At 43.4% G+C, this 16,865-nt stretch overlaps 1 long non-coding RNA gene across 1 annotated transcript; it reads right to left on the bottom strand.

Annotated features, from left to right (window-relative positions):
• Positions 1-14,228: 14,228 nt before the first annotated feature.
• LOC123065573 (uncharacterized) lies at positions 14,229-14,790 on the bottom strand. Its single transcript, XR_006431070.1, has 3 exons — positions 14,691-14,790; positions 14,403-14,605; positions 14,229-14,318 (listed from the first exon to the last, which is right to left on the bottom strand). It is a non-coding gene; the product is annotated as an uncharacterized lncRNA (long non-coding RNA).
• Positions 14,791-16,865: the final 2,075 nt, after the last annotated feature.

Below are 16,865 nucleotides of genomic sequence, written 5' to 3'. Positions count from 1 at the left end.
GCCAGCCGCTGCCGCCCCGCCCCGCTAGTGCCGCCGCTGTCGCCCCGCAGTGCTCTGCCTTGCCGGAGACGCTGCCGAAGCCGCCGGTCCTGATCCGATCCGCCGCCGTTTTTTGCCGGTTTAGGTAAAAACTGATCGGTTTTTATTTAAACCCTAGTTTCGTTTATTTTTTATTTTTTGATCGGTTTTATTTTTCCAGTTTCGTTATTTAGCGGGCGTTCATCCGTACGTTCGTTTTAACAAACGGTGTTCACTCGTTAGCCGCAGACAGCGAAGGTTCATTCCTTAGCCTGTTCGTCAGTGTTTCTTTTTCCAGGGTTTTCCGCGATTATTTTCGATCGAGATTTCTGCCCTGAATTTCGTTTTAGTTTTTCTTTTTGCTCGTTTATCGAAATCAGGCGATTCAAGCGCCTAGAGTTTTGTCTCGAAGGCCTCTTTCTGTTTAACAACCTTGAACAAGTTTTTGCTACTGTAAAATTTGACTTAAGTCCAGATTAGTAAATGAAGCTTCTTTCTTTCGCAGTTTGAGTTTCGTTGCTTCGTTTGATTTGATTCTTTTTGCAAACATGAGTTCTAAAGTTGAAGTTTCTGGTTAGATTTTTTATTTGAGTTTTACCCGTGCTTCTAGTTGAGTGCTTATTGTATGCTTGTTTGTTTGCGATAGAGTACCCAGAGTGCAAAGCGTGCTACTACGAGTCTCTAGGTTTCACGGATCATCAGCAAGGCAAGTAACACTTTGACCATACCTCTTTACTACCCAGTTTTATTGCATTAGATCAATCCTCAAACAATTGCATGGTTAGGATCCGATTAATATGTGGGTTTTGGGAAGTAGATGAGGTAGTACCTACTGTCATGTTTATTATCAAACCTTGGAAGTTACTTCTACGTTGCTTATATTGCTATGCTATGCTTGTAGCGTGGATTGGGTGAGTGTATCCATGACAGATGTGAGTATTGTTATTTAATGGTTAACTTAAGGTGGCTACTTTAATACACATCTGGGTGGATTGAGGCACCGGGGGAACCCAGTGTTGCCTGTATTTTTGGAAATCCCGGGGTACCGTGTGACTCTCCTATGGACGGCCACCCAGGCTCAAAGGGATCATAAGATTATTCATGCTAGAAACTTCCGTGTGCAGCCACAAGCTATTATGGGATCTAGCATAGTTGAGTACATTGCAAGACCTCTTTCAGTGGTGGGCTAGCAGATGTAGGGGAAAGTAGGTGTAACTGTCCACCCAGAGTAAAGAGTTATTGTTTCAGAAAGACTGTGTCTCATTTCTCTAACCATGGATGTATTCGAGTCTTGTGGGAAAAAGTGCGCAAACCTCTGCAGAGTGTACAAACTAATCGTGGTTAGCCGTGTTCCCGATTATGGACATTTTGAGTATCTAGTTCTTGGATTATCATGTGGATCTCATCACTCTTAATATAATTTTATTGGGTTAAATGATGATGCTTAATTGGGATTGAGTTGGGTGAACCTTCTCAATGTTTAACAACCACCATGATAGTTAAATAAAATTTATTCCTTTGTTGTAGGGAAAAATTGGCTTTATGCAAAACTGTAACCATAGAGCTTTCCACCAGCCATATATGCATGTAGTGATAGCATTATTCTGTTCATTACTCTCTATGTGTTACATTGCCAGCATATTCCATGTGCTGGCCCGTTTCGGGCTGCAACATTTATGTTGCAGACTTTTAAGACGACGAGTAAGGTGCCTTAGGTCGTGATCTTTCACTCAGTGATGCCGTTGGAGTTGATGGAATCACTTTATCTTCCAAGCCTTCCGTTGTTATCGATATTAGATGGCCTTTAGGCATATTTATTGTAATAAGTTCTCTTTTGAGACATTCGATGTAATAAGTGTGTGATTGCTACTCTGTTATAAATCCTTCAAGTACTATGCGTGTCAGCATTACCGATCCAGGGATGACACTGATGCACAGAGATCAGACTGTTTGAGGTCTGGTCGCTACAAGATGGAATCCGAGCCCACACTGACTGTAGGACACGACCACTAAGCTAAAGCTTTCCGTACTGCCCATGTTTGAGGTCTTCTCATTTCTGACTCCTCTCCCTTTTCTACTCTTTAGGATGGCGGATGCAAGGAACAAGCTCACTCAACCAGATGAAGATACACCTTTTGTACGCCACTTGAAGGAAGTTACTAGATACCTGAACATCGGAATACCGAGCTTCACTGGGACCTACATCGCCACTTTACCAGAAGAGGAGCATTGGATGATTCGAGTTCAAGTTCCAGGAAGGACGTTCATGCCAGTCACTGAGCCCATAGAGTTTTCCTTGGATGCACCAACCTGGAGTCTAGGAAAGAGCATGGCAGCCCACATCACCATGGGACACATTGGAGAAGTTTACCACAAGGATCTCAAGGATACTATCTACCAGATTTGTTTGCGCCGAGATGAGCAATGGGAGATGATCAGCACCAGGAAGGATAGATCTATTGCAGCTTTCATCCAGGAGTTAAACCAGCACATTCGATGCCAGGAGAACCAGATGTGCGCAGGCATGATAGATCTGAAGAAGGCAATGACCAGGATCACGAAGCTGGAGGAAGAACTCAAGTCTACACGCGATGGATATGAGGAGGAAATGACGATACTCGTGGAGAAGAATGATGATCTGAAGAAGAAGCTAGGAATATTCATGGGAGACCCCGCGCCAGGAGGAGATGACGGTGATTCCACTTGCCCGGAGAACTACATCATCATCGACGACACCGACTCGGACCCTGACGATAGTGATGATGACTATGTTGATGAAGCTGGAGAAGATATCATGGAGTCTTCCACCGATCAATTTTTCTAGTCGACTACCATAACAGTAGTAGTATTTCCCCATGTATATAGTATAGTCCGAGCACTTTTGTAACGATAGTTAAGACCGTTGTATGCCCTTGTTTGAATTGATTAAAGTGATATGTTTGTGTTTGTCTCATGTGCATATGGGTAGTGGTTTTCTCTCTAGACCTCATTCTATTCTATTTCCTCATCTTTTCTAAACCCATAGATGCCTCCGAGACGCGGCAATGGATTTGCTTTCCCACCGGAGCTCACTCAGATGATCCAGCAGCAGAATGCATTGATGCAATGTAGATACTAGTCTAGAATCAGAATTAGGGGAACAACAACAACAACAACCCACCACCACCACCACCTGTTGATCACTTAGCCCGTTTCTTAAGGCTGAATCCACCGGTGTTCTCCAGTAGCACCGAGCCGACAGTTGTAGATGATTTGCTCCGCAAGATTGGAAGGGAGTTGACCACTGCAGGATGCACAAATGCGGAGAGAGTGTGTTTTGCCGCACATCAGCTTGATGGACCCGCAACATCATGGTGGGAAAAATTCACAGCCACTTACCATGTCGACACTGTCACATGGGACCAGTTTCAACAAGCTTTCCGTATTGCTCATGTTTTAGCAGGGGCTATGGCCATGAAGAAGCGTGAGTTTCGCAACTTGCGCCAAGGAGGACGCACAGTAGGACAGTATGTGGATGATTTTAGTAAGTTAGCACGTTATGCCCCAGATGACGTTGCTACAGATGCAACTAAGCAGGAGAAGTTTCTGGAAGGACTGAATGATGAGCTGAGCATGCAGTTGATGGTGGCAACCTTCAACAACTACCAGGAGTTGGTAGATAGATCTGTCATGATTGAAGGGAAGCAACAACCGATTGACAACCGCAAGAGGAAGTATGGACAAGGGAAGTACAATTCTGGAGCCCAGCAGAGGCCGCGTTTTATCCCGAACTCGGGAGGACCTTTTCAGCATAACCACGGAGGTCACAACCACAATGGAGAAGTTCGCACAACCATAATTGTCCCAAGAATGGGAATAGTAATGGAGGAAGCAACGGCCAAAACCGTTCCAACCCAGCAATGTCCGCCAAGAAGGATCTAAGCCACATTACTTGCTACAAGTGCCAGAAGACCGGACATTATGCCAATGAATGTCCTGAAGCTAAGAATGGAAATGGCAATGGAAGCTCTGGGAAGAAGCCAAACCCTTTCAACAGGGGACAAGTGAACCATGTTAACGTGGAGGAGGTTGAAGCACAGCCAGATGCAGTAATAGGTAAGTTTTTGGTTAATTCATTTACTGCAATCGTTCTTTTTGATACTGGTGCATCACATTCATACATATCAAGGGGATTTGTGGATAAGTATAAATTGCCCACCAAAGTTCTTAGAACACCTATGTTAGTAAGCTCGCCAGGAGCGGAGTATATGGCAAGCCAAGGATGTTTTCAGATGCCATTGACAATAGGTAGGCATGTTTTCCCCTCAGACCAGATAATCTTGGAGTCGCAAGGTTTGGATGTGATTCTGGGTATGGATTGGCTATCTATGTATGGAGGAAACATCAATTGCGCCAGTAGGTCGATTTTGCTCACCACCCCAGAAGGAAGAAAGATTAAGTATGTATGCCGGCATGTGCCGACAAGGACTCAAGTGAATTCCTTATCAGGAGTTGTATAGGAGGAAGTACCAGTGGTGAAGGATTTCCCTAATGTATTTCCAGAAGAGTTGCCAGGCATGCCACCGGATAGAGACATTGAGTTTTAGATTGAGCTTCTGCCAGGCACAGGGCCAATATCTAAGAGACCGTACAGGATGCCCGCAAAGGATTTGGAGGAAATTAAGAAGCAGATTAAGGAGTTACTGGATAAAGGCTATATTCGCCCAAGTTCGTCACCTTGGGGATCACCAGTGCTTCTAGTGGAGAAGAAGGATGGATCGTTGAGGATGGTTGTTGATAATCGAGGGTTGAATGAAGTAACGATCAAGACCAAGTACCCACTGCCGATGATCAATGATCTGTTTGACCATATCGAAGATGAAGCCACCTGGGAGCGAGAGGTAGACCTATGGAAGGACCACCCTCACCTATTTTCTAGCCAACCCGAATCTCGAGGGCGAGATTCATCTTAAGGGGGGTAGGTTTGTAACATCCCAAATTTTCAATTTGGAATGTTATACATTAGTTGCATATCATATTTTATTGCACTTTGGCTTGATCCTAGAAATTCTAAGCAACTCAAGGACCCACGGAGAGAGTTGGGGATTTCGTTATTTTCATATTTGAGTTTTCTCAAATTTTGAAAAGAGGATCATTTGGTTTTAAGTATTTTTCTTTTCTAATATTTCTAAAATAAAATTTTATGAGAGGAGATAATATGACTTCTCCAGAATAAATGAAATATTAGAGGAAAAATGTTAAAATCAAATAAATAATTTTATTTGGATTTTATTGCAATTCTATTTGAATTAGAAAAATTGCACGTTTTCAAAATTGCATTTTTAGGCCAAGAAAATGTTCACCTTGTTCTAAATATTTTATTTAGAGGGTGAAAATTTGTTTTGACAATTTTAGTTTTTTACTTATTTTTCTAGGATTTATTTTCGGCGGAATCTTATTTAAAAAAAAGTGTTCGCGCGCTCGACTCGGTTGAAGGCCCAGCCGAGCCAGGCCAAGCCCGCGCCGCCGCCGCCTCCGAGCGGGAGGGAGTCCTCGCCGCCGCTGAGGCCAAGTCCGGACGGGGCACGCCTCCCGAGGCCGACCACGACCCGGCGCCCCCTTACCCAAGCTAGCGCCGCCCTCCTCTTAAATAGCCACCGTCGCAAACCCCCACCACCACCCGAGCCACATCGCCAGCCCCGCCGCTCGCCGCTGCTACCGCCTAGCGCCGCCGCCGCCGCCTGCCGCTGCCGCCCCGCCCCGCTAGTGCTGCCGCCGTCGCCCCGCAGCGCCCCGCCTCACCGGAGCCGCCGCCGGAGCCGCCGGTCCTGATCCGATCCGCCGCCGTTTTTTTTGGTTTAGGTAAAAATCGACCGGTTTTTATTTAAATCCTAGTTTCATTTATTTTTTATTTTTTTAGATCGGTTTTATTTTTCCGGTTTAGTTATTTAGCGGATGTTCGTCCGTACGTTCGTTTTAACGAACGGTGTTCACTCGTTAGCCGCCAGACAGCGAACGTTCATTCCTTAGCCTATTCATCAGTTTTTTTTCCAGGGTTTTCCGCGATTATTTTTTATCGCGATTTCTGCCCTGATTTTCGTTTTAGTTTTTCTTTTCGCTCATTTATTGGAATCAGGCGATTCAAGCACCCAGAGTTTTGTCTCGAAGCCCTGTTTCTGTTTAACCAACTTAAACAAGTTTTTGCTACTATAAAATTTGACTTAAGTGCAGATTAGTAAACGAAGCTTGTTTCTTTCGCAGTTTGAGTTTCGTTGCTTCGTTTGATTTGATTCTTTTTGCAAACCGGAGTTCTAAAGTTGAACTTTCTGGTTAGATCTTTTATTTGAGTTTTACCCGTGCTTCTAGTTGAGCGCTTCTTGTATGCTTGTTTGTTTGCGATAGAGTACCCGGAGTGCGAAGCGTGCTACTACGAGTCTCTAGGTTTCACAGATCATCAGCAAGGCAAGTAACACTTTGATCATACCTCTTTACTACCCAGTTTTATTACATTAGATCAATCCTCAAAAAATTGCATGGTTAGGATCTGATTAATATGTGGGTTTTGGGAAGCAGATGAGGTAGTACCTATTGTCTTGTTTATTATCAAACCTTGGGAGTTACTTCTATGTTACTTATATTGCTATGCTATGTTTGTAGACGTGGATTGGGTGAGTGTATCCACGATAGATGTGAGTATTGTTATTTAATGGTTAACTTAAGGTGGCTACTTTAATACACATCTAGGTGGATTGAGGCACCTGGGGAACCCAGTGCTGCCTGTATTTTTGGAAATCCCAGGGTACCGTGTGATTCTCCTATGGACCGCCACCCAGGCTCAAAGGCATCTTAAGATTATTCATGCTAGAAACTTCTGTGTGCAGCCACAAGCTATTATGGGCTCTAGCATAGTTGATTACGTTGCAAGACCTCTTTCAGTGGTGAGCTAGCAGATGTAGGGGAAAGTAGGTGTAACTGTCCACCCAGAGTAAAGAGTTATTGTTTCAGAAAGACCGTGTCTCGTTTCTCCGACCATGGATGTATTCGAGTCTTGTGGGGAAAAGTGTGCAAACCTCTGCAGAGTGTACAAACTAATCATGGTTAGCTGTGTCCTCGGTTATGGACGTTTTGAGTATCTAGTTCTTGGATTATCATGTGGATTTCATCACTCTTAATATAATTTGATTGGGTTAAATGATGAGGCTTAATTGGGATTGAGTTAGGTGAACCTTCTCAATGTTTAACAATCACCATGATAGTTAAATTAAATTTATTCCTTTGTTGTAGGGAAAAATTGGCTTTATGCAAAACTGTAACCATAGAGCTTTCCACCAGCCATATTTGCATGTAGTGATAGCATTATTCTGTTCATTACTCTCTATGTGTTACATTGCCAGCATATTCCATGTGCTGACCCTTTTCGGGCTGCAACGTTTATGTTGCAGACTTTTCAGACGACGAGTAAGGTGCCTTAGGTCGTGATCTTTCACTCAGTGATGCTGTTGGAGTTGATGGACTCACTTTATCTTCCAAGCCTTCCGCTGTTATCGATATTAGATGGCCTTAAGCCATATTTATTGTAATAAGTTCTCTTTTGAGACATTCGATTTAGAGTGTGATTGCTACTCTGTTATAAATCCTTCAAGTACTGTGCGTGTCAGCATTACCGATCCAGGGATGACACTGATGCACAAAGATCAGACTGTTTGAGGTCTGGTCGCTACAGATGAGGAGCAAGAGTCAAGTGTGCGGTTCGAGCAAAGAAGTATCGGCCAAGAGGAAGAGGGACAAGGACGAAGTCGAGGACGTGGACGAGGACTTCGAGTAAGGTGGCAGTGTCATTGCTCATGGTGGTTCTAATGCAGTGTCTACCAGATTAGTTGCATAGTTTATTTTCAGGTATGCTTAGTTTAATTTGAGGGGTGTGTTGTGCTGAGCCGCCAGCAGAACTATGTTATGTTTCTTCTCGTTACTTTAACTCTTCAATACGTACATACTAGTATTTCTTTAATAGAATTTAGCACCCCATTTAAGTACGTACTAGCTTTTTTAATAGTACTATATGCATAATTTGGCGACGAGCACTCTCTATATGTACCACCTTTTTTTAATTTCAAGTTTTGCTCTATGGCACAATCCATCAATACTACTACTGCACAAAAGTATATATTTTTTAAAAAGCTAGAGTACTGTTCATCACATATATAGCCAGTTAAATTCTCAACCTAGAACAACGTGCATGCCATGTAAACCGACACGGAGGAAGTATAGTAAAAATGAGGTAATTTTACCAAGCGATCGGCGGGGGAGCATGGCCTGTCATGCGGTCCCACGTGTCATGATGTACCAAGGCGATGCGCGTGTCCCTCTTGAGGCAGAAGCAATACTACGTGGTTTGAGATGATGGCGAACCGAAGTGTGAAATAATGGTTGCTTCGTCCATTCGGGAAGGTGCGGCATTGTGATTTTACGTCTCATTACTCATTACTACTACTGGGGCGGTACGACTGGGGTGCGTCCCCCTGCTGTTCTGCACTATTATTTGGTGCTTGACACGTCGACCCGGTTTCTATATGCCCCACATGTTGGTGATAGGAAGTACATAATTCATGAAAGGGAGCGTCGACGGAGGAGTACAAGACACGGCTTGGGTTTTTGCTGCTTCGCGCGATCCATCGATACAAACCGAACTAAAAAAAAGGCAAGGGCTGGTCTTTTCCCGCGCGGCAGGCAGGGGAGTTTGGCATAGTCTGTTCAAGGCAAGGAGGCAGGAAGGTAAACAAGCAAATAAAGGTTGAGCGACTTAGTTTTGGGAAAATCTAATTTTACGGAGTACGTACCCACTAGGGTTTATAGGGCTCATCTAGAAAACATTCATTTTTCCATTTTATAAGTCTCAATTCTACTACTAGTAGTAGTACCATCACATGTTGGATTTCGAGGTGCGTTAGATCACCCGATGCAAGCAGTGTCAAGAGAAAACTCACCAATGCATGTAGAAGTTCATGGAAATTTAGTGGTCATTCATGCATTCGTTCTAATTAATGCCTCGGTAAACATAACTTCTTGAGAAAAACGAGCATACTAATTACTTGTGCAAACTACAAAATTAATTCGACCATTCACCGTCTACCTTGGTTGGAGAGATTTTGAAATTGAGCCATAAACTGGAAAGGAGGGAGTAGTAACTTTTGTCTCGATTACTATTTGTGGCCTTGTAATGCAAAATGTATTTTTTTATCGTGGCCTTGTATAAGTAAATGGAGGGAGTACTAAAGGACATATATATTCCAAACATATGATAATCTCTCTAACCAAGGTAGTAGGGACGAGGAGTAAACGGAGGGAGTAGTAAAATTTTCTCCTCGTCCTGCGAGGCACTGCGCGCGTGGGCGAGGGAGCGAGCGTAAGGTGTACAGTAGTACTACTACTAGTAAGCAAGCTTCACCTCATCCTGCGAGCCACCACGCCCGTGGGCGGGGGAGACGGCGTACTAAGCAAGCTTCTCCTCGTTCTGCGAGTTGACGGGACACATCAAAAGTACTCCAGTCTATAGAGCCTTGCCTCTAAGGTAGGCCCCACATGGTTTGCCTCTTTTTTTAACATAACGCGTCAAGTCGCAATTTGTTTGTTCACCCGTGGTAGAAGATCCTCCCTTCACCAAGTGGACAACCAATACACGTGTCAAATTACCATGTGGGCTGCCTTTTCATACAGAAATGAGCTCCACTATGTACCTGCATGGGTGTGGTTGGGAAAGAGACGAGAGTACGTGCGCCCTGCGTGCACCTCTTCTCTTCGTGCACGTCCCCCACCTACGTGTGTGTGTGAGAGAGATACAAACCTAGATAGATGGCGTGTGCGTTCGTGAGTGTTTTTTTTGGGGGGGGGTTGATTTCGTAAATGTATTTGTGGGAATATGTATCGTTGACATCTCAAACAAAATTTTGCATGCAATGTGTGTGAAATGGAGGCCTATCCATATCATATGTAGAGGGCCAGGCGATCCACGAGAAGAGAGGGAGGGGTCATAGATATCGATAGAGTCGAAGAGAGGATCAAGTGGGTGGGTGCAAGATCGATGAAGAGAGCCATCGAAATTATGTGTGTGTGCAAGTCAAAGATATAGGGCGACTGACCTACCGGAACGTCAGAGGGCACATGTCAAGTTTGTGTGTGGTAGGGAGACATGACTAGAGCGCTCGATGTATCTCTGTGTGTGTGGGGGGAGGGGGTGGGGGGAGGGGTTGGCAGAGGCCTAACTATAGAGGTAGAACGACTCGTATATGTGTTGAGAAGGAGAGACCCAACTATGTCTTGAGGGAGATCGGTCGACATCCATACATAACTGAAGGACGGGAAATAAGATGGGACGCACACACACACACACACACACAGAGAGAGAGAGAGAGAGAGAGAGAGAGAGGAGAGAGGGAGGGAGAGGGGTAGAGTGCTGGATGGGTGATGGAGTTGCTTCTCGAAGATGGTGGGAGAGGCCTACTAGACAAACTGAGGGTGGAACTGCAATATTATCAATAAGAGTGGGGATGTGTTTCTGTGTGTGCCCGTGCGTGATAGATCTGTCGGGACGCATCCATGCATGATGAAGGGGAACCATGTGTTTGGTAAGGAAACCTAACTAGACCAGTAGATCAATTGTTGTTTGTCAAAGGAAGGGAGAGACATAACTAATGAGGTAGATCGATCGACGCGTGAAAAAAATGAGTTATAAGGACCTAGCTAGCTATATGTGTAGCGGGAGATCGGTCGGTGTACGTCCGTTTGTTAGAGGCAAATAAGGCCCAGCAAGACGGATAGACAGAGAGAATGGAGTTAGGAGGTGGTGCGAGAGGCCCATCTACTAGCTAGATAGGGGGAGGAGTGTGCGGTTGTGAGATCGATGAAAAGAGGGGCAAGAGTTTACATGTGTGTGGGACCGTATGAGAGACACGAGGCAAGGACACATAAAGGAGGAGATTGAAGGTGCGTGTGCATGTTGTAGGCAGACATCGCTGGAGAGGTTTATCGATCGGTGTGTGTCGAAAACACTACAAAAAAAATACACTTCCGTGATGATACGTGTTTGTCACAGTAGGTCACGTTTTCTGTCATGCATGTACATCCATGACGATTTTATGAAAGAATCAAGATAGTCATACCTGTGCTGTTGTAGAAGTGTTCCATGACATTACCAAAATTATCATCATGGAAGTGTCCACTTCCATGACGATAAATCGCGCGTCACAGAAGTGCTTTCGTCAAGGGTGACCGACACATGGCATCCACCATAACGGAACGTCGTTAAGCTATCGGGTCCGGTTTTGGATCCGATAACCCATTAACAGCCGGGACCAATGGGAAATTTCCACGTGTAAAATTCTGATTGGCCGGAGGGAACACCTGTCAGCTCATCACTCATCAGTGGGCCAGATGTCGCCCGTCCATTGAAGGAGACATGCCTATGATACGTCGACACGTGGCTGGGCCCAATAGAGGCCCATATAGGTTAAAAAGGCCGGCCCAGTCAAAGGCCTGTAGTACTTACTCAGGTACTTGTGGGCCAGCCCAATAACGTCCTGCTTAATAAAGGCCCATTTATGGCCCGAAGCCAGATCTAGCTCATTAATATTTCGCCCAATATTTGGGCCCATTTACGGCCCGAAGCCAGATCTGGCCCGTTAATTGTTCGCCCAACATTTGGGCCCAATTACAGCCCAATGACTTTCGGCCTGTTAGAGGCCCGATGTGGACATGGGCCCATTTCAGCCCGGTGTGACTTTCGGCCTGGGAATGGCCCGTGCTACCCATGGTCCATATATGGTTCGACGGGACATCGGGCCCACTAACGACCCGTGATAAAGGTGGCAACAGTTAAGCCCAACGTGACTTTGGGCCTGTTAAAGGCCTGTCGCATAATTCAGCCCGTTGATGCCTGTACTAAGCTTTCGGCCTCTTAAAGGCCCATGGTATCAGTGGGCCAACTAAGGTCCGAGATATGTTTCGGCCTGGTAACGACCCGTGATATAATTGGGCCCAAAAAGGCCCGGTATGCATTTCAGCCTGCTGAAGGCCCATCGATGACTAGTGAAAATTGAGGCCCAACATGCATTTCGGCCTGCTAAAGGCCCATGGTTTCATCTGGGCCGTAACATGCCACAATATTCAGTCTGTTAATGGCCCAACGCTACCTGGGTCAAACTAAGCACTGGGTCCACAAAAGGCCCAACTAAAATATAGGTCGGTGTAAGTTATGGGCCTGGCGCAAAGTGTGAAGGCCCCAATCATTCGGGCCCAAGAAAGATGCAGGCCAGCCCAATTGTGGCCCGCTAAAAACCAGGCCCGTTAGAGGCGAATGTTTTAGCCCGGTCGACTACATCTGATTTTTTTTCAGATAGCAAATGATGGCAGTGACTAGTAGGAATTAAGAACAAACCTACTCTATACAATAAAGAAATTATGGCATAGTAACTAAGAATAAACCTATACTATACAATAAATGATTTATGGTATATTACATCCACTGGGCATTGAAGTTCGCCACCAGTGATCATAAAGCGCAACGAAGAAGCAGATTACAAAAACTGGGCACCATTGCAGCGTAACAAAACAATACTGAACCAAGACCACTTTCAAGACAGTTAAAGAAAGGTTAGCCTTGCGGGGGAACTACTGCGCAAGCCTGTGAGACTGGCCTAGCATGTCGATCATAGCTTCTCTAGGTGTAGATGTTTAGCGATGAGGTTCTCATTTGTGTTCTCCGCAATCTTTCTTAGAGATAGGACTTCAAGTCGAAGTTGAGTTGCAGAATGCCTTTCTGCTAGAACTTGGGACTAAAGAAGTCAAACTGATTCAGACAATGAATTCTGTGAGCTTGTCTGACTGCTAGTCTCAAGTAACTTGAACACTGCATCAAGACAAGACTTTGGGGTTGTCTCGCTATCTTCAAGATGTTTTGCCTTCTTTGCTGCAATATATATTGGGTTCGTCTCACAGCCTTCAGCAGATTTGTGCATGCCATCAGGCATATCACCTTGAAACAAAGCAAAGAGATGACATGTTTTGCACATGTATAAACAAACATGATAACTGTGCTGTCAATTCCATCCAATTTCAAATTAGAAAATAAAGAGTAACTTCAAAATATCAATAGCATAATTTGGCATTTTTCATAATGCGGGGAGTTTCACCACACTACTGGATTACCATGTCAACATAACATGCATAGATGAAGGGCAAAGAAAATCATTGTATCTATTTTGGTTAATGTGCATGGCATGTTGTTTATATCATCAGCCACATCAGTAAGATAAAACAGGAGATGACAAGGTGCAAACGTGGGCTGCTTCACCACACACTGGCTTATAGATCCACAAAAACAAGCATACATATAGGGAGTATTGAGTAATATGCATGGTATGAATAAGGAATTTGGTTTTACAAGTAAAAATTGGAACTTACGGTTCTTGCAAGCATGCATTTTGATAGAAATAGCAAACTAAATAGCAATAAACGATAGGGAGTATGCGCAAATTAAACAGAAGTTGAGGATAAAGGCTTTAGAACGACTGACTTACATTAACAGTTAACACCGGCTTTATAATGCCCTTCTCCATGTCAAGGGAAGGATAACTCAAGAATTTCAGCACATAATCTTCTTCATAAGCATTGCATGTACTCTAAATTTTGTAGAGAGTAATTATAGATATGATAATACTGGAAGGGATAGAGGATAATGAAGATAAGATGCATATTGATGCTACATAATCAACTACCAATCCCTGGAAGTACAAGCGTTACAGGACAAAATGTACTGACAAGAGCAATGGGCTACACTTCTGCACTGGCATTGTCTATGTATTCTACTTGTTGATAAGATTAAATATATATATATATGATCTTTTTTAGTAAATGGTGGGCGAGGGAGATAAGATGCAGAATGCTACACAATGAACCAATCCCTCTTCCCATAATACAAGAGTGTTTTGAACACTGGTGTACTGTACAAAACGTTCTTATATTATGGGACGGAGGGAGTAGCTGTTAATGTAAGTACAATGATAGACAACGTTCAGTCCTTACAAGAGGACTACAGAGCTAAACCTCTTCAAAAGCATTGGGTTGATTCTAAATTTATGTAAGGGTCCATACAAATCTTATAATGTCCACCAAATGGACGATAACGAGGCTAACATGTGCAGTGATGCTACATAATCAAACAACTATGAAAGTAAGTATGGTCGTACAGGGCAAGAGGTACTCACAAGAGCAATGCAGTGTGCCGTATAGTTGCGAGATTCTGTGGTCCCTTGAGAATGAATGTTCTTCTGCTATCAGTTTTCATACAAGTGAGACGTTAAGGCAAATGCAGAAATGTAGTTCAAATTGTGATGTGATATCATAGACAGTACCTTACGCTGCAGTCGAGACCAATGTGTAACAAGATTATTCCAGTCACTATCGGATAAATGTAGCACCGGAGACTTTACTGAAATTTCGATTAGAGGCTTGCCATTGAAGTGCGCTTGCCTCAAGTAGGAACAATACTTCATCAACAGTGCTTGAAGAGCGCAACCAACCCTTGCTCGTCTTCACAATCTAGTTTGCTCCTCGCCTATTTAAAAGAATGAAATCTTGTGTCTTCTGTCAGCAGAAACATATGCAGTAATGACCATGAATAACATTAGTACATTACTTACACGTAAGTTGCGGAGGAAGACTGGAAATTGTTCTATGTCTGCGGTATAATCTTTCCATGAAAGAATAATGCGCACAAAGTTCCTGACAACAATATAAGCTTCGTCTTCTAAACTGGGAAGAAATGGAACATAGGTCCTATTTGCTGCAATTGGGGCTCTCTCTGGTTCGAAAAGGGATTTGGTAACTGGATTTGGTGTACTCTTTGCTGGAATGGGAGTTTTGCGTCATAGAGCTGGTGCTATGTCAACTGACATAATCATACTGTTTGCTACAGTTGGGGTCTGCTGAGTTGGGGCATCAGAAATGACCAGTGTAATAGGGCTAGAGTCTGCTAGAGTTGGGGTGTTTTGTGGGTCAGGTGATATTGCAACTACACCTAATGGACTATTTGATTTATCAGGTGCCACTACATTTTCCAAATACTTTGCTTGTGCTCCTCCACGATCAGCAATCGCCCTCTTCCTTTTGAACATCTGATACACAAGAACAACATTTGAATGGATAAATATGATATGATGACAGATGGAATATGTACTGAAAATGGATAGGCAGACGGTATTCACATACACGATGTGTAAACTAAGCTAATGACAATTCAACAAAGTAGAAGCAATGCAAAGCATCAGTTACAAGATATGTGCGACCAATATAACCTTGGAAAGTTAGAGCAAGCACCTTGATGGGTGAATAAGATAGGGCATATTCTCTGACTCCTCCACTAGGGAGCTACATTGATTTAGGTCTCCCTCTAGCTCAGAATCACTGTTAGGATCATCTATTCCAGCAACTTGTGCATCAGCCATGCTAACAACCTTTGATGTAGTCGTGGCCTCATCATCTTCTCGATATATATCCAACAAATCAGCCATTAAGTTCCTTATTTCAGCAACTTTCACATCTGCATATTCCATTCCATAAAGAGAACCAAAAAGAGCTTGCAGCATATGAAGCTTATACCTTGGGTCAAGAACAGTCGCAACAGACATCAGACCATGTACATCTTTCCAATATTTGTCAAACTTCAGTTTCATTCCCTCAGACATCTTTTGCACAATCTCATTAGTACTATTAGCCCATTTCTGTATTGCCAACTGAATGCCACATATTTTAGGAAAGAATAGATTTGCAGTGACATATTTAGTGCCAGAAAATGCCTCTGTGACATCATACAAATTTTTTAGCCTATCACAAAGTTCCTTAGCAACCTTCCAATCATCTTTGGTTGGACAGCAACTAAATAATTTCTCACAACCCTTTAGTTTTTCAAAAACCTCTATGTATTCTAATGCAATGTTTAGCATTGTGTAGGTCGAATTCCATCTTGTTTTACAATCAAGAGCCAACCTTGTCTTGTATTCAATGTTTAGAGTTCGTGCCATTTTTCCAAATTTCTCATGCCTCTTTGGAGTAACAGACCAAAATCCAACACTATCACGAACCCGCTCTATACCCTCCTCCATGACATCCATACCATCTTTCACAATCAAATTAAGTATGTGTGCAGCGCAATGCATACGCAAATATTTATCCTCCAATATAAGAGAATCAGAATCCAACATGTCTGGCAAATGTTCCATAGCTTTATCATTTGGTGTGCAATTATCCAGAGTCACCGTCGATATCTTCCTCTCGAGATGCCACTCAACAAGGGACTCGCGCAGTGCTTGACATATGACTGCAACATTATGTGGGCAAGGCACACAAACAAACCCAGTACATAAGCAAAGCAAACATTTCAGATTGATAATTTGACACACTAATTAAATACAATATCTCAGACTAAAAATGGTGAAATGAACATGCATTTTATATTTGTAAGGATTTGAAAAAGAATGGGTATTTACCTCAAGATAATACTATTTAGTTGCCAAAATTCATCAATGAAGTGTGCGGTGACTACCATGTAACCTCTCTTCTGATGTTTTGCAGTCCACATGTCTGTAGTGATGGCAACTCGATTTTTGAAGTTAGCAAAATATTTCACCATATTATCCTTCTCGGTTGCATACATATCCAGAATATCATTTCTAATAGTATTCCTCGATACCATTCTGAACATTGGTTGTAATGTAGAACAAAATTTCCTAAAACCCGAATGATCAACCATAGACAGAGGGTACTCATGAACACAAATCATTAGTGCAAGCTCTTTCCTGGCAACATCTTGATCAAAA

This window comes from Triticum aestivum, chromosome 3B, assembly GCF_018294505.1.
Source record: "Triticum aestivum cultivar Chinese Spring chromosome 3B, IWGSC CS RefSeq v2.1, whole genome shotgun sequence".
Lineage (NCBI taxonomy): Eukaryota > Viridiplantae > Streptophyta > Magnoliopsida > Poales > Poaceae > Triticum > Triticum aestivum.
Note: the sequence above shows the minus strand (reverse complement) of the source record. Positions and strands in the feature narration are given on the sequence as shown.